Source organism: Triticum dicoccoides, chromosome 1A (genome assembly GCF_002162155.2).
Source record: "Triticum dicoccoides isolate Atlit2015 ecotype Zavitan chromosome 1A, WEW_v2.0, whole genome shotgun sequence".
Taxonomy (NCBI): domain Eukaryota; kingdom Viridiplantae; phylum Streptophyta; class Magnoliopsida; order Poales; family Poaceae; genus Triticum; species Triticum dicoccoides.
This window is the reverse complement of record NC_041380.1, coordinates 315,806,619-315,825,301: the sequence shown is the minus strand read 5'-3', so window position 1 is coordinate 315,825,301 and position 18,683 is coordinate 315,806,619.

The window sequence follows — 18,683 nt, the reverse complement described above, 5'->3', positions numbered from 1 at the left end:
CAACGGAGACGAGAAGGTCATGGCGAACTGGTTTCCCATGGCACTCAAGGACGGGGCCTGCACCTGGCTCCTGAACCTGGCTCCAAGCACAATCTCCTCCTGGGAAGAGATGCGCACCCGCTTCATGGCCAACTTCCAAGGTACTCGCGACCTGCCACCCGCCGTGAGCGACATGTGCCGCATCAAGCAACAACCCGGGGAAACCCTGCAGAAGTACATCCAGCGCTTCAACAACGCACGCCTCAAGATCCCCAAGGTGACTGAGGAGGCCATCATCTCAGCTTTCTCCGACGGCGTGCGCGACGTCAAGATGAAGGAGGAGCTGGCGATGCATGAAGACCTGTGCACTACCTTGGAGCTGTTCAACTTGGCAAACAAGTGCGCCAGGGCTGAGGAGGGGCGTGTCTCCCTCCTCGAGCTGCCTGCCGCAGACCCAGAAGAGAAGAAGCTCAAGGGCAAGGATGTGAAGCGCAAGGGGGCTGCAGTGCTCGCGGCAGAACCAGACACCAAGCGGGGCAGAGATCAGCCCGAACCTCCCAAGGGCAGCTGGTACTGCGTGTACCACGACCTCCACACCCACAACACCAACGAATGCCAAGAACTCCGAGCCGTGCGTGAAGGAAGGATCGGCCGTCGCCCCCACTGCGGTGACCGGGGCTACGGTCGAGGAGGAGGAAGAAACGCAGGACGCTAGGAAGACCGTGGGCCGCACCAAGGGTGGCGCGACCAACCTCGCGAGGATCGCTGGCAAGACACGCCTCGCGAGAGAGGATGGAGGGATCCGCCTCGCAAGGGAGACTGGAGGGATCAGCCTCGCAAGGATCACCCGCTGGGCAACGCAGGCCTCCCACCGCTGTCGCCGTAGCCAAGGAGAAACGAGGACCGCCATCAGGACGAGGAGGCTGGGGGCTTCCAGGAGCCGCGCGCGATCGCCTGCATCCTGGGCGGAGCTCAAGCCCCAGCCTCTCAGCGCATCTTCAAGCCGTTCGCCCGCGAAGTGAATGCGGTACTCCCCAGACTCGAAGCCACATGCCCTCTCAGGTGGTCGGCGTGCGCCATCATGTTCATCTCAACAGATCAGCTCAAGTGTGCGGCAACAGCCGGAGTCCTCCTGATGCTTTGTTCGCCAATCATCAGCAACGTGGTGGTCACCAAGACCCTCATCGATGGCGGGGCAGGGCTCAACGTCCTGTCCGTGGAGACGTTCAACAACCTCCAAGTGCCCTACAACCAGCTTCAGCCAACCAAGCCCTTCTCCGGTATCACTGACGGCTCCACGGTCCCGATTGGGCAGGTCCGCCTCCCTGTCACCATCGGGGCACGCGACAACTACCGCACCGAGCTCATCGACTTCGACGTCGCTCACATTTGCCTGCCGTACAACGCCATCCTTGGGTACCCAGCGCTGGCCAAGTTCATGGCCGTGACTCACCACGGCTACAACGTCCTCAAGATGCCTGGAAGCGGCGGAGTCATCATGGTGCCCTGTGAAGAGAAGGACGCGGTGTGTTCCCTGGAACGAGCCTTTCAGGCCGCGTCACTGGAAGACCCGGGTCGTGGAAGTAGGAGGCCTCCCGAGACCACCCCTAAGAAGAAGAAGACATCATCCGACTCGACCACTCAAGAGGCAGGCCCCTCTGGGCCCACGTCTACCCAGGGGGAGCCTCCCTCCATCGCATAGGAAAGCGCGCCCGGTGCCCTCCCCAGGCAGGGCTCGTGGGCTCTCCCCTGGAGGGCCACCGACCTAGCTAGGGTCACGAGGGAGGCGCTTGGGCACCACATGGAGGTGTGTTTTGAAGCACGTTTCCCTCAAGAAGGAGCAAGGCAAGGAGGTCTAGACCCACATGAGTTCATCGGTAAGGCCATTCAGGAGCTATAGGAGTCAACAGTCATGAGGGGCGCCCGCTGCCTACCAGCAGTGGCCCCCCATCCAGGCGAGGATGGTGGGCTGCGCGTCTGCATTGACATACCAAGGCTCAACCGAGTCGTCTCTCTGGAGCGCCTCTGGCCCTTCCGAGTGGGGCGCTGCGGAGGTCCACCCCACAGCTATGTTCGCATGCCTTACGGCTTGCCGAATGCGGCTGATGCGTACCAGCGCCTCGTGAGGGGCATCACGGAGGCACGAGAGGCCAGGCGTTCTGCAGCCCTGGCAGGGATGGAGATGGCCCGTGAAGAGCCGCCAGCGCCTCCGGAGCCTCCCGAGGCCCCTGGGCCTGGGGGCTCGTGAGGATCGGCTCCCGCAGCCCCCCGAGCCTGCTGCACCAACACCCCTTCGTCCTCAACATCATCAGGTGACATCTTTCGAGTTTTAATTCCAGCTGGGAGCGCCCCTAGGGCTGCATTATTCCCAGGCCGCGTGGGTCCGTCCCTGTGGCGTGTATCCCTTTTATTTTGCGTCGATTAGCTTACCTTGTTGGGGGCGCCCCTCAGGCTACATCACCCCCAAGTCGCTCGGGCCTGACCCAGTGATCTCCGCATTCCCAGCACCTATTTGAATGAATCCACTCCTTCGCGGCTAATGTGTTTTACCTAGTTGCCTGCTCAACTGACGCCAACTAACCAGCTGCTCCCGAACGGCACGACGCTTGCGCATGGGTCCATCCCTGCAACGCCGACAAACCTGGATGGCTGAGCTCTGGCCGCGGCAGCCCCGCATAGCGTCACCTCGTCAAGCCTTCAGTGCCTCACTACCCCTCCGAAGCAACCAACGGCTGACCGTCAATTGTATGGCAACCCCTTGCTTTTCTATGATGGACCTGCAGGACCTCCTGAAGAAGCTGCGTCAGGCGAGGCTCCCGTTGTGCCTCCTACACCCTCGTCCGCGTGAATCGCTTGCACGTTAAAGGGGGGGTGCCTGAGCATCGCGACTCAGGGCTCCTACTGGCTCTCCAGCCCTCACCCTCTCGCCTTGTCCACGGCATCGCGACCTGGCATACCAGCGACGGCTGAGATTCGCTCGAGGGCCGGGACCCGAGGACGTAGAGCGGAAAGGGGAGCTAAGGCGAGAGGGAGGAGACACACGAGGACCTCGCCAAGCAACCCCGCTCCTGCCGACGCACAGACCCGGCCACACAACAGAGAGCGGCCCCTGATCCTTGAGATAAGTTATCGCCCGGAAGCGCCAGCTGCCGTGGCACCATCCCCGCACCTAATGCTATCCCTTGTTAGCGACGCCGCTCCCCTTTCTCACCAAACGACGGCTGTTGGGTGCCAAAGGGGACCTCCTGAGCATCGCGACTTAGGGGCTCTTACCGGACTCGGGGTCGCTCACCTCCTGGCCTTGACCACGGCATCACGACCTGGCATACTAGCGACGGTTGAAGCCGCCTTGGGACTGGGACCTGTCGGCGCAGAGCACCAAGCCCTCATGAGGTTCGAAAGGGAGGACTGAGCTAAGATGGAATGAGCAACTCGCGCAATTCTACGACAAGTGTTATATATACAAGAAAGGATCGCAGGCACCTTACAAGCCCCTACGGAACGCGTTTTTAATTCCTCGCAGGGAACGGATCCTAAAGGGACGCAAACTACGCGCGTCCCTGCAAAAGACGCCATCATCAACAGTGGGCCGTCAAGCACCGACGCCAACCCCATCCAGATCAGAGTCGGCGGCGGCCTGACGAGCCCGCCCTGCTCTAGGAGCGGCACCGGCGTGGGGGCTCGTAGCTGTCGTCGCTCGTCTCCGGAGTCACGAAGAGCTCGCCGGAGTCGCTGGAACCTCCGACGCCTCCACCACCTGAGGAGCCTCCAAGGGAGTGGGTGGTGAGCCCAGTCCTCATCACAGCAGGGCCCTGGCCACCTTCCCCGGGGCAGCACTCCAGCCGGCGCCCGCTCGCATCGAAGACCTTGAAGAGCATCACCGAAGCACCGCCGTAGTCCAAGTGGATCGCGAATACTCCCCTTGTCCTGCAAACCCGGGCGATCTCCCTCCAGCCCCTGGTCATGTAGACCTCGCCAGGGGCGACGACCGCGGCCTCTGCCTCGGTCACGAGGGTGCTGCACGGGCTTCCCCTGCAGGATGATGGAGGCGAAGAAGGGAGGCAGGCGAATCCAAGACTGAAGAGGAATGGCGATGTGGAGCACGAACTCTTGGGAGGAGCCCTCAGTGTGGACCCCAGGGGGGACGACCCACACCTTCGTGACCTGACGGCGCCGACGGCGGCGCCGCCCGTGGCGGTCGGCATCAGCTCCTTCGGGGCCCTCGACGTGGGCGTACTATGGAAGCGGGAACCCCGGCGGCGCCCGCTCGCCCCAAGGCCTCGGTACCACCTGAAGGGCCCCTTCGTCCAGGCCACGGGGGATGAGCCGTTTCTTCGGAGGGAGAGGGTCTGGCCCCTCTCGGGGAGCCTTTCCCTTCTCTGCCGTCGAGAACCGGCGGATCGGAGCCATCGCGGCAAGACGGAGCAAGGATCGGGAAGAAGGAGAAGCAAGGAGAGATGAATCGGAAGGGCGCACGTCGTCCCGTACTTATAGCCGGCGGAGGCCAACCGCCGGCCTCCACAATCGCAGGTAATCATGACCCATTTTTGCATGCAGGGACTTGTCCAGTCAGTGCAGTTGCCGAGGCACCATGGGGAAGTGGAGGCGCCCACGTCCAATCAACCGCCACACGGCGCCCAAGGCCGCAGGATGTTAGGGCCCGCGGCGCTTCGCTCTTGCCCTTCCGCCTCCCTGCACGGCCAAGTCCGGGCGCGCCTTGGGCCCGGGGGCTACTGTCGGCGTTCTGGGAACGGGGGTCCCCAGACTTGCCTGCCTGCGGCCTACGGCGTGGCTCAAAGGGGGCCCAGCACGGCCCATCTTCACCAACACAAACCCAAGACCCTCGCGAGGGGCCAAGCCTCGCGGGGCGGATGACGCGGAGCTTTCTCAGGAACGGCCTCGCCAGGCTGGCTCATGAGGAGGCGGAGAGATCAAGGCGGGGTACCTCACAAGGTGCCCATGACGCAAGCCATGACAACTCAGGGCGCCAGGCGGGTGCCAGCCCGCGCAGCGTCCTCCTTTCCTCTTTGGTGCAAAGGGGGCAAGCGCTGCCGCGGAGTATCGAGGCATCAGGCAAAGGTTGCCATTTCGGTGCAACGAGACCAACACCAGGAGGACTACGATATGGAGGTCACCGTGGAGCCCAAGATGGCATCATCACTAGAGCTTTGCGCAGGCGAAGACTACTTTTGTCAGGATAGCTGATACTTGTTGTCCCCCTTCAAATTAGCCCACCATTGTTGGCTCCCTTCCCACTCAATATTTGGTGAGAGGATCAGGGCCTCTATAAATAGGACCAGCCACCCACATAGCTGGGGGAGAGACGAAGATGAGGACGAAAAGAAGGAGGACGAAAAAGAGGTAGGAAGGAAGAGGCTCGTTAGAAGGGTCGGTCAAGGGAGAGCAGAGAGAGAGAGAGAGAGAGAGAGAGAGAGAGAGAGAGAGAGAGAGAGAAAGGTGGCTGAACTCCTCCCAGCAGTTCATCGCCTCAGCCACGAACAGACCCTCGCGAGGCTGTTCTTCCTTGTATTGTTCATCATCATCAGCCCAAGAGGCAACCCACACACCACACACTGGAGTAGGGTATTACACCACAACGGTGGCCCGAACCAGTATAAACCATGTGTCTCTTCTGTTGTTCTTTCCTTAGTTTAGATCCAAGCATGGCGGAGGGGTGCAGGTAGGTAGGAGGCGAAATCTCCATGCGCACCCCAGTGTTCGAACCTCAAGGGTCTACCGGAACCCGAAATCCGACATCATCCGCTACCGAGGATCCCGGATTCAGCACACAGCGTCACGCTCATGTAATAAGCTGTTTTTCCTTTTACAGGGTATCGATTTTTCATAGTTTGACTCCATGCGGGATCTAAACTCCCTTACCTTTGACAGGATTGGCAGGAGACGTCCGGACAGATCAATTGTCCGGCTCCTTTGCCCGAAGGCCCAACGGACGCTCACTTGGCGAAGCTGCTGGTTCCGGCACCCCATGTGGTGCCGGAGAAGAGGGCCAAGAAGAAGGCCACGGGGACTCGAAAGAGTGCCCGACGCCCGGAGGTGTCGGATTCACCATCCGACGAATCCAAGACGCACTCCTCCCATGAAGACAAGGAGGAGGAAGAAGAGACCCCTCCCCCTCCAGCGGGGGAAGGGAAGAAAAGGAAGGCCGCCCCAATTGGGGAGGCCGAAAGGTCCAAGAAGGGGAAAACCCTTCCTCCGGACTACTCCACCGACGCCGATGACAGCGGAGAGGAGTGGGCGCCCAGGGCCAAGCCCCTCGCCAAATCGTAAGTATCCGAATACCAGAGTAATTCATAGTATTCATTTATTGCACATCTTTCCCTTATGTCAAATATGTTTATGCAGCCCACCCAAAGATCGGCTCGACGCGTCGTCGAGCGGCTCACTGGACTCGTCGGATGTGAACTCGCTTCCGACGACTTCCTCCCCCCGCCCTACGGACGACACCAAAGTGTTTTCCCAACAGGTTCCAATCCGAGAGGAGGTGGTCCTGGAGGCGCCGCGAGGCGACCTCCCGGACTCCAGGAGTAAAGGGGATGAAAGCCCCCAGGGCTCCAAGTCCGGCCCTAGGCCGGACACCGCTCCGGAACCTTCAAAGGTTCCAGAGTCCGGCGGGGGACCTCCTTCCAAGAGGAGCAAGCCCACCATGCCGGTAACCTCCGTCCAACCGGAGGCGTCGGACAATCTGTTGGAGGCGCTCCAAGGCGCCTCCATCGACGAGGGGCACCGCACCATTATGAGTGTGGTGGTCCAGAAGGTTCAGTCCGCCAAGAGCAGACTAACTGAAGCTTGTACTAGCCTTTTGACAGGCTTTGAGGTAAGTAAAGAATGTTAAATAATATTACCGCATAGACAGTAGCCCCTGATGCTCTGTTTGGCGTTCGGGAAGAAAAGCCAAATAGAGGATCAAATAAAATTCGCAGGAGTCTAACAAAAAGGAGTCAATATGCGTGTGCAGGCTTCCCTGCTGGCATCCGCCGCACTGACTGCTGAAGTGGACACGCTGAAGCAGAACCTTGAGCGGTCCGAGCAAGAGCTCGGGCGTGCCAAGAAGCAGCTCGAGGACAATGAAGGTAAGAAATACCTTTTTTAAATATATATAAAAAGGTTCAATTGCCAAAAAATGACAGGATTATCGTGGCTATTGTAGGGGCCACGTCAGAGGTGGCGACCCTTAAGCAAGCGCTGCTCGAGGCCGAGAAGACGGCGGCCACGAAGCCACCAAGCGGAAGAAGTATGAGGCCGAGGTTGGCAAGGTACGGCAAGAGCTCCAGGCTCTCATGGAAAAACATGAGAGTTTGGAGCTTGACTCAAAGACGCGAGCGTCCGAGCTCGCGGTGGCTATTGAAAATGCCAAGTCTGCCAAGGCCGAATCTCAGAAGACCCTCCAGGAGTTGGATGAGGTGAAGAAGATAGCGGCGGGTAAGGCATTCTTTATGCAAAGCAAACACATAAACATGTGTTACTTGTTACTTACCCGAATCTGGAGCTCTCCAGGAGCATTCGAAGATCTTCCCCAGAGTGTGTCTGATGCCGCCGCATTCTATCGAGCCGAGGAGGGCAGCTCGACAGAGAAGGTGTTCTGGTCTCAGTATGCTGAGGCCGGACACCCCGTGCCCCTGAGCGACTAGCTGAAGCAACTGGTCGAGCTCCACAAGGCGGCCGAACAGGCCATGAGGGGTCTCATAGTTCGGCTGTGGCCTGGAGAGGCTCTGCCTGGGAGCTATTTCGGGCTGGTGCGGCGGCTAGTGGAGGCCTGTCCAAGGCTCGAAGTCATCAAGCGCTCCGTCTGCATTGAAGGTGCCCGTAGGGCCCTTGCCCGTGCTAAGGTGCACTGGGGCAAGCTGGATGCTGAGAAGCTTGTGAAGGACGGGCCACCGCCAGGGAAAGAGCATCGCAAGCCCGAGAATTATTATAAGGATGTTCTGAAGGGTGCTCGCCTTGTGGCGGATGAATGTTCTAGGGATGTAATTTTTGAGTAGAACTCGCTCGTTTTGTCCTATGCGCTGAAAACTTGTTCATATGCGCCAAGCAATGCTGTTTTGAATTTAAAATATTACCTTCTGTGCGGCTGTTTATCAATTCTGAGAGATGGCGAGTCGTCGGCTTCTGCCCCCGTGCCTCTAGTGCTGGGGTGTTAGGGGATAAACATGAGCGCTCTTTTTCCCATGTTTGGGTCCTTCGAGGGAGGCGCTCAGCCCAACAAACAAGGAAATCGGACTATAATGCGTGAACACTCTCAGTTAGCCATAGAATTCTATAATTTTAAATTTCGACGAAGCCGTATTCGGAAGACCGAGTTTGGGGCGCTATCCACGCCTTGGCCGGACGGAGCCGACTCCTCGCCCTAAGCGGCATAAGTCTTTAAGGACTCGAAAAAACCTCTCGAACAGCGACCAGCTCTCGCTTCATCATGACGGTCAGTTTTTGCTTTCTCCACTGAGGTGCTCGACCTAGCTCAACTGGGGCACAATCGCAGTGGTTCTCCTAGTGCTACCTTAGCCGATATAGCGGAACGTAAGGCACCAAAAAATAGGAGCCGGGCAAACCCAACTATTGACCCAAGACATGATTCAGAGCCGATGCATATAATGCTATAAGTTCGGGGTGCCGCACTTGTTCAAGTGTTCGGACTTCTCACACCATGTTGAGGGGTACTGAAGCCCCTGGTGTATTTTGGCCTTACCAAAGTGTATGGGTGCAACATGTCGTTAAGGAACATATATAAAAAAAGAGTAATGCAAAAATAGACAAAAGCTATGCATTGTTTATTAAAGAGGGCTGCGATCAAAGCAGAACGATACAAATAATGTGATAAGCAAAAGGTTGGACTATGTAACATGTCCGCTCCAGGGGCAAGCTGCGGAATAATATGCGAAATAGGTATACTACTTGTGATAGAGACCACCTGGGAGTTCTGTAACGCGGCGTGGCTTGTCTGCTTCCCTGGTTCTTGCATCGTTTGTGCGGCAATTGAACTGCCGAACAGGCCTTCCGAAGAGTGGAGTCCTGAAAGTAAGAGAAAATTAAAAAATCGGCAGCCCCTGGTGCGGTTGAAGCCGTGTTTCGAGCGTAGTTATGTATGCGAAGCACTGGCATCGCCGTTTTGCGAGGGCTGGGGTTGGGGCCGCATTGCTACACCTACTCGGATCGTGCCAGGCGGTCTTGTTGTAGGTTACTCCGGGCACGCTTGACGGTGTCCGGTCATTTAATGGCCGGACTGGAGAACTGCCTGGAGAGGCTGCTTTGTGCTTCTGCTGCAAGGGCCGCCGTGTGCTCCTCCGTTCGGAGGGAGCGTTCGGTGTTTCCATTGACCATAATTACTCCTCGAGGGCCTGGCACTTTTAACCTTAAGGTATGCATAGTGCGGTACCGCATTGAATTTGGCAAATGCGGTTCGCCCGAGCAGTGCGTGATAGCCACTGCGGAACGGGACTATGTCGAAGATTAACTCCTCGCTTCGGAAATTATACGGAGATCCGAAGACCACTTCAAGTGTGACTGAGTCTGTATATTTGGCCTCTACACCTGGTATTATGCCTTTAAAGGTTGTTTTGGTGGGCTTAATCCTCGAGGGATCTATGCCCATTTTCCGCACTGTATCCTGGTAAAGCAGGTCCAGGCTGCTGCCGCCATCCATAAGGACTCTGGTGAGATGAAATCCGTCAATAATTGGGTCTAGAACCAATGCGGCGAATCCGCCGTGATGGGTGCTAATGGGATGGTCCCTTTGATCAAAGGTGATCGGGCAGGAGGACCATGGGTTGAACTTTGGGGCGACTGGCTCTATCGCGTATACGTCCCTTAACGCGCGCTTCCACTCCCTCTTGGGGATGTGGGTTGCTTATATCATGTTCACCGTCCGCACTTGTGGGGGAAAACCTTTCTGTCCACTGTTGTTCGGCGGCCGGGGCTCCTCGTCGTCATCGCTATGCAGCCCCTTGTCTTCATTTTCGGCATTTAACGTGCCTGCCTGCTTGCACACCCAACAATCCCTGTTGGTGTGATTGGCCGGCTTTTCGGGGGTGCCATGTATCTGGCATAAGCGGTCGAGTATTCGGTCCAAACTGGACGGGCCCCTAGGATTCCTTTTGAATGGCTTTTTCCGCTGACCGGATTTAGAGCCTCTGAATCCGGCATTAACTGCCGTATCCTCAGTATTGTCGCCGTTAATGCGGCGCTTCTACTTGTTGCGACGCGACCTGCCACTACTGTCCCTGGTATCCGAATTACCAGGGTTCTTGGTCATATTGTTGCTACGAGCAAGCCAATTGTCTTCTCCCACGCAAAAGCGGGTCATGAGTGTCGTGAGTGCCGCCATAGACTTCGGCTTTTCCTGTCCAAGGTGCCGAGCAAGCCACTCGTCACGGATATTGTGCTTGAAGGCTGCTAGGGCCTCAGCGTCCGGACAGTCGACTATTTGATTTTTCTTTGTTAGGAACCGTGTCCAGAATTGCCTGGCCGATTCATCTGGCTGCTGAATTACGTGACTTAGGTCATCGGCGTCTGGGGGTCGCACATAAGTGCCCTGGAAATTGTCGAGGAATGCGGCTTCCAGGTCCTCCCAACAACTGATTGATCCTGTTGGCAAGCTGTTAAGCCAATGCCGAGCTGGTCCTTTAAGCTTGAGTGGGAGGTACTTGATGGCGTGTAAATCATCGCCGCGGACCATGTGGATATGAAGGAGATAATCCTCGATCCATACCGCAGGATCTGTTGTGCCATCATATGATTCGATGTTTACGGGTTTGAAACCCTCGGGGATTTGATGATCCATTACTTCGTCTGTGAAGCATAGTGGGTGTGTGGCGCCTCTGTACTGGGCTATATCATGACGTAGCTCCAATGAGCTTTGTCTACTGTGTTCGGCCCTGCCGAATTTGTGGCCGGCGTGACGGTTACCGTCTCGAGCCGTGGGGCGCCCACGCGATCCATAAATCGATCTTGTTTGCCTTGCCTTGTCCTCCAACATATCTTGTAAGTCCGGCGCATATTCCCGTGCCTTGGTACGGGGTGCTGCTTGAGTGGAGGGCTGAGAGGCCTCTCTGTCGCGGCCACGAGGTGGCCGGTCGGCCGCATCAAGTGCTTCCTCCTCTAATTGGGGTAGCAACCTACGCTTTGGGTAGCTCTTGGAGGGGTGTTCGAGTTTATGCTCTTCGGCCGCAAGGACTTCAGTCCATCTGTCGACTAGCAAATCTTGATCAGCTTTAAGCTATTGCTGTTTTTTCTTGAGGCTTCGTGCCGTGGCGATAAGCCTGCGTTGAAAACGCTCTTGCTCGACTGGATCCTCTGGCACGACGAATTCGTCGTCGTCGAGGCTTGCCTCGTCTTCGGAGGGAGGCATATTATCATCCTCGACCTCTTTGTCTGCCGCTCTCTCATGAGGGCTGGTTTCTCCATCCTCCTGTGCTAAATCTTGCTGGAGGGGGTTTTCTTCGGCACTTTCCGGAGTATTATTATCTCCCATGCTGGAATCACCGTATTTGTTTTGGCGGGATTTTGAGCGGCGCTGCTGACGCCGGCGCTTAGGTTGTTTCTTGGAGGGGTCATCCTCCGTTGTTCCATTGCCATCTCCTTCTTTTGGGGTGTCCACCATGTATATGTCATATGATGAGGTGTCCTTCCAGGGCCTGAAAGGCGCAGGTTCTTCATCGTCTCCTTCATCGGTGTCCATACCGTCGATGTCTTCGGAGTCTAAGTCGAGCATGTCGGTTAAGTCGTCAATAGTGGCTATAAAGTGGGTGGTGGGTGGGCTTTGAATTTCTTCATCGTCCGAATCCCAACCTTGCTGACCGTAGTCCAGCCAGGGCTCTCCTGATAAAGAGAAAGACTTCAGTGTCTTCAGAATATCGTCGAAAGGCGAGTGTTGAAAGATGTCCGCGGCAGTAAACTCCATGATCGGCGCCCAATCGGATTCGATTGGCAGGGGTGCGGAGGGTTCGGAGTCCGGAGAGGAGTCCGGCTCCTTGGAGTCACGAGTCTCGCGGAGTGCGGGGCTGGTGTTCTGCTTGAACGCCGTTGGGATCGCAGCCCCCGAGGCGGCTTCTAACCACCCATCCTCGATCGGCGCAGTTGGCTCCGAATTAAGGGTCAAAGCCGATGCGGGTGCGGCCCCCAGGGCACTGTTCGGCGGCAGAGCTAGTTCATGCTCGTCATGACAGTGCGGCGCACTCGGCAGTGGCTCGAATCCGTCGAAGATCAAGTCCCCGCGGATGTCAGCCGTGTAGTTTAAGCTTCCAAATGTGACCTGACGGCCAGGGGCATAGCTTTCGATCTGCTCCAGATGGCCAAGTGAATTGGCCCGCAGTGCGAAGCCGCCGAAGACGAAGATCTGTCTGGGGAGGAAGGTCTCACCCTGGACTGCATCGCCATTGATGATCGTAGGAGCCATCAAGCCTGACAGCGACGGCACAGAGGAACTCTCAATGAAAGCACCAATGTCGGTGTCAAAACCGGCGGATCTCGGGTAGGGGGTCCCGAACTGTGCGTCTAGGCCGGATGGTAATAGGAGGCAAGGAACACGAAGTTTTACCCAGGTCCGGGCCCTCTCGATGGAGGTAAAACCCTACGTCCTGCTTGATTAATATTGATGATATGGGTAGTACAAGAGTAGATCTACCACGAGATCAGAGAGGCTAAACCCTAGAAGTTAGCCTATGGTATGATTGTTGTTGTGTATGTTGTCCTACAGACTAAAACCCTCCGGTTTATATGGACATCGGATAGGGTTAGGGTTACATAGAGTCGGTTACAATGGTAGGAGATCTACATATCCATGTCGCCAAGCTTGCCTTCCACGCCAAGGAAAGTCCCTTCCGAACACGGGACGAAGTCTTCAATCTTGTATCTTCATAGTCCAGGAGTCCGGCTGAAGGTATAGTCCGGCCATCCGGACACCCCCTAATCCAGGACTCCCTCAGTCGTCCATGAGAATGAATACTTCAAATCAACTATTTTTATGTGTCAATTCTTCACTCCCCAGAAATAGATAAAGCTCATTATAGAATTCAAGGGTGATCAAATCATTACAATATTTGGCCATTATTTGATCATGAAAAAGTTTGCATTGGAAATTAAGATGACCAACCTTATTGCAAAGTTCACAAGTAATAGGAGAAAGAGAACATAATTTTGTAGCAAATTCATCTATCACTTTGAGCAAAGAATTGGTTCTTCCATGTTTATGCTTCTTACAAAATCTATCTTCCCTATAAGACACGTCTTCACAAACTTTATGCACTCCACAAAAATTGACATGCTTATAAGAAACATTTTTAACACGACATGTGCAATCATCATTAGTATTTTGGATATTCATAGAATTCATACTAACAATATTGCAATCATGCTCATCATTTCTGCCAAACATTTTATTGAATTCTTCTTCTATCAATTGAGCCCAATTTTCCTTTCCGTCATTTTCACGAAATACATTATAAAGATGAACAATTTGATGCAACCTCAATTCCATTTTTTGTAGTTTTCTTTTTATGAACCAAACTAGTGATAAAACAAGAAACTAAAAGATTCAATTGCAAGATCTAAAGATATACCTTCAAGCATTCACCTCCCCGGCAACGGCGCCAAAAAAGAGCTTGATGTCTACTACGCAACTTTATTCTTGTAGACCCGTGTTGGGCTTCCAAGCGCAGAGTTTTGTAGGACAGCAGCAATTTTCCCTCAAGTGGATGACCTAAGGTTTATCAATCTGTGGGAGCCATAGGATGAAGATGGTCTCTCTCAAACAACCCTGCAACCAAATAACAAAGAGTCTCTTATGTCCCCAACACACCAAATACAAGGGTAATTTGTATAGGTGCACTAGTTTGGCGCAGAGATGGTGATACAAGTGTAATATGGATAGTAGATATTGGTTTTTGTAATAAGAACAATAAAAAAATATCAAGTTAGCAATTGATAAAATGGAGCACAAACGATATTGCAATGCTTCAAAATGAGGCCTAGGGTCTGTACTTTCACTAGTGCAATCTCTCAACAATGCTAATATAATTGGATCATATAACCATTCCTCAATGTGCGATGAAGAATCACTCTGAAGTTCCTATCTTGGGGAGAACACAAGAAGAAATCATTTGTAGGGTACAAGACCACCTCGAAGCTATTCTTTCCGATCGATCTATCCAAGAGTGTCGGAGTAATTGGTCACGGGTACCCCGAAGACGACGAGACAATAATTCAAGACATCGGGGCTAGCAAAGCCCCTCAGTCCAACTACCCGGTTGACTGCTGGCTACTGACTGGCCGGCCAGGCTGACTGCTAGCTGCTGACTGCTCCACCAGGCCGGCTGCTGGGTGCCGACAGCTCCACCAGGCCGGCTGCTGGCTGCCGACTACTCCAGCCAGCCGGCTGCCCGAAGTCAACTACATCCTGACGCAACCCCGACGTGACGACCGTACCCGGCACTGTTCACGTGTCACTCCAGCCATCATGTACAGTGTCCCTTGTCCCTGGGCACTATTTATGAAGTGACCCAGGGGACAAGGATGACACCCCATCATACTCCCTTGCTCCCATGCCACCATATAACTTAGATAGTAAGCTAGCTCCACACTATATATAGCCATCCATCCATCCATCCATCCATCCAGAGAAGAGACACTCTCACGCACACACTCATTTGGCCAAAGGCCACGGCCACCACGCCACTAGCTAGCTAGCTCATTGCTACTACTCTCAGTCCAATACAGCTCCAGGAGCACTTTGTACTGCCCGATGTACACCCCAGATATATACTCAGACATGCAGGAGTAGGGGTGTTATCTCTCCGGAGAGCCCTGAACCTGGGTAAACTAGGGCGTGCTACTCGCATACCCGTCCCTAGATATTCCGGCAGCAGTCTTGCCCTCACACGAAGCCACCTCGTGGCATATGTCATCTTGCACCCCCCGTGAGAATATCACGACATTTGGCGCCCACCGTGGGGCGATACTATGCTACCGCAATGCGACTGGTTTTGCAGTCTGGGCGGGACCATCTTCGTCATCTCCGCCACGGCGTCACGCCGTCTCTTCGGTAGCGCTCAGGGGCTCGACTTCGACCCGCCCTCGGAGCGGCCGTGCGGGACGGTGCGCCCTCGCCGTCGGCTTCGCCATCTTCGTCATCACCAACGCAGCGCCGGCCGTCAATCCGTGCGTGTGTGCGGTGCCTCGTTTCGGTCGGCCGTGTCCATCCACGCGCCGCTCGCGTCTGCTCCCCTTCGCGTTGTGCCTTGCTCCGGCCGAAATGCACTTTTGCTCCATATTTCGTTTATCCAAGCTAGCTAGATGCAAGTCATACATGGTCAAAGCATAGCCATACACAAGCCAGATATTGCCTATACACTACCCGTACAACACTCAAACTATGCCCAGACAATGGCGTTTGTTTGCTGCTGCTATCTCCACACTGCTCACTTTGCTCCGCGCGTTCCGCCTGAAGCCACCACATCTGTGGCAAAACCAGCAGCCCTGGTGCCGTGCACCTAGCTCCCCGCCTCCCTCCTCATCCTTCCAGCTGCTGGCCACGAGCTCCTCCCGCGCCTGGGCTTCCCGCGTCGCCGGCTCCTGCTCGCACTCACGCTAGCTGCAGCCTCCGCTGCCTCGCTGCCGTGCGACTCCGGACATCCCGCGCGCCGGCTTCTCCGCGCCCGGCTTCGCCTGCCACCGACTGCTCGTCGCCGGCTGCTCTGAGGTCGGCTTCGCCTGTCGCCAGCTGCTCCGCGTCTGCCTCCGTCCGCGGCGCGGCTTCCCCTGCTTGGCCGCGACTTCGGGCCTGCTCCTGCCCCGCATGCCCCGGCTCCCCCGCACCGCTGCGTTTCGCCCCGCGCCGCCTCCCTCCATCGGCCGGCTCCTGCCGCGCCTCGCTTCCCGGCCGCGTTCGGCTCCCCGACGGCGCCCCGCGCCTGGCGGGTCTGGCTTGCTCCCACGTCGGCTGCCGCGCGGCCGCCTGCTCCCACTCACCCCATGGCCGGCTCGCCGCTAGCCGGTCGCGTCGCTCTGCCCTCACGCCCGCCAGGATGCCGCCCCGTGCCTGTTGCTCAGCCGCGAGATCCCTCCGTGCCGTACCCGCCCTCTGCTCTGGGCTGCTCTGTGCCGCGCCGCCTCCGCTACTCAGCCGGGTACCCGCGCCGGCTCGCGCCCCAGTGCCGGCCCTACCGTCCTCGCCGTCTCGCCACCACACCCGACCGCTGGTTCCGGCTCGCCCAGCCGCCGTGTCCGCCTCGCCTGGCCGGCTTCTCCGCTCGGCCCCCGGCCGCCTCCCACCCGCTAGTCGCCCCCCTGCTCCTGCTGGCTCCGCGTCCGCACCGCCGCTGGCTCGCTGCCCCTCGCCGGCTCCTCACAACCCGGCCGGAGCCGGGTCCGCTTGCGCCCGCATCCCGCACCGCATACTGCGACCGACCCCCTCCCGTCTCATCCGGACTAGCCGGCCTCTGGCTCCCGGCCGCCCACGGCCTCGCGCCTCCGCCTGGCGCGCGCCAATCGGTCCCTAGTGCTCACTGCTGCCGCCATCTGTGGGCAAAGAAAAGACAGAAAAGTCAGTGTTCGGGTGAGAGAAAAGTCAACAGTCGGCTAAAAAAAGAGTTTGTGTGTGCATCCGACTGCCCAGATCCAGCTGAAGAAAATGCCGGGTGCCCATGGCCGCTGGCGAGAAAAAGAAGAGGTGTGTGCATCCGGCTCCCTAGAGCCGGCTGAAGAAAAGGCTGGGTGCCCACGGCCGACCGGCAGAGAAAAAAAAGAGGTGTGCGCATCCGGCTCCCCAGAGCCGGCTGAAGAAAAGGCCGGGTGCCCACGGCCGACCGACAGAGAAAAAGAAAGAAATATGCGTCCGACCGCTGTCTACCTGGCCGGCTGCAAAGAGCTCGACTGCTATGTCGGAGTCCGCCTGCCCAGCCGGCTGAACAAGAAAAAGAAGAACACAAAGTAGTCGCCGGGAGATCCGGCCCGACTGCTCAGAAGTCGGTCTGAATCTCGGGGGCTACACCCAGCGGGAGCGCTGACGCGCCCCTGCGAAGAAGAAGAAAAAGTAGTTTCCGGGAGATCCGGCCCGACTTCTCAGCAGTCGGCCCGAATCTCGGGGGCTACACACAGTGGGTGCGCTGGCGCGCCCCACGGAAGATTGCAGACAAGAGAAAAGTTTTGTCCGACTGCCAGCAGCCGGCAGAAGAGAAAAAGAAGAAAAAAGGCACTGCAAGATGCCTCGCCGCCTGGCCGATCGAGCCTAACGGGCCGGGAGGCTCGAAGGCTACACCCAGCGGGGGCGCCGGCGCGCTCCGCGAGCGCCGAGTCGCGCCAGCTGTCTTCGACGACCGCGACTACACAAAAATCAATGTGAGCTCTTCACCCGCATATTTTTTGCACCACGCAAGCACGGATAACCCCGAGCGATGCTCGGGGGCTGTCTCCGCATTTTATTACAGTAGCGTCAGTGTTCGCCCCGGCTCACTCTTAATCCAGGGTTGGCCCGGGGGCTGACCGCTTGGCCTGAAACGTTAGTTCCCATAGAAGGCTTAGTACTGTGTGCGGTACCAAAGGCTCACTCTTAATCACAGACCGCAGAGTGGCTGTCCGACTAGCAAGAGTGAACGCTGGAGGCCACCCACACGAAAAACGTCCAGGAAGAAAAACAGATCGGGCGATCCGGCCGTTTCCTTTACAAGTATCTGCTCGGTCGAATATGCTCCCAGACTTTGAGTACTATACACTCCACTTCGCAGCCCACTCTCAGCCACAGACCGCAGAGCGGCTATCCGGCGAGCGAGAGCACAAGCCAAAAAGCGGAGGGAACACGAAAAAGATTTAAGGGGGCTCGGACGAAACCGAGTTGGCACCCTCCGCATAAAAACTTACAATGCTAAAAGTAAACATTTGATATATCTGCGTGGACTAACTTTGTCTTTTTCATGATCATTTCCATGAACACTCGCCAAAAAAACCTCGGGCCAACTTTGCCAAGTTGCCTGGAAGCTTGGGGGCTACTGTCGGAGTAATTGGCCACGGGTACCCTGAAGACGGCGAGACAATAATTCAAGACATCGAGGCTAGCAAAGCCCCTCAGTCCAACTACCCGGCCGACTACTGGCTGCTGACTGACCGGCCAGGCCGACTGCTGGCTGCCAACAGCTCCACCAGGCTGGCTGCTGGCTGTCGACTGCTCCAGCCAGCCAGCTGCCCGAAGTCAACTGCAGCCTGACGTAACCCCGATGTGACGGCCGTACCCGGCACTGTTCACGTGTCACCCCAGCCATCATGTACAGTGTCCCTTGTCCCTGGGCACTATTTATGAAGTGACCCATGGGACAAGGATCACACCCCACCATACTTCCTTGCTCCCATACCACCATATAGCTTAGATAGTAAGCTAGCTCCACACTATATATAGCCATCCATCCATCCATCCAGGGAAGAGACACTCTCACGGACACACTCATTCGGCCAAAGGCCACGGCCACCACGCCACTAGCTAGCTAGCTCATTGCTACTACTCTTAGTCTAATACAGCTCCAGGAGCACTTTGTACTGCCCGATGTACACCCCAGATATATACTCAGACATGCAGGAGTAGGGGTGTTATCTCTCGGAGAGCCCCGAACCTGGGTAAACTAGCGCGTGCTACTCGCATACCCGTCCCTAGAGATTCCGGCAGAAGTCTTGCCCTCACACGAAGCCACCTCATGGCATATGTCGTC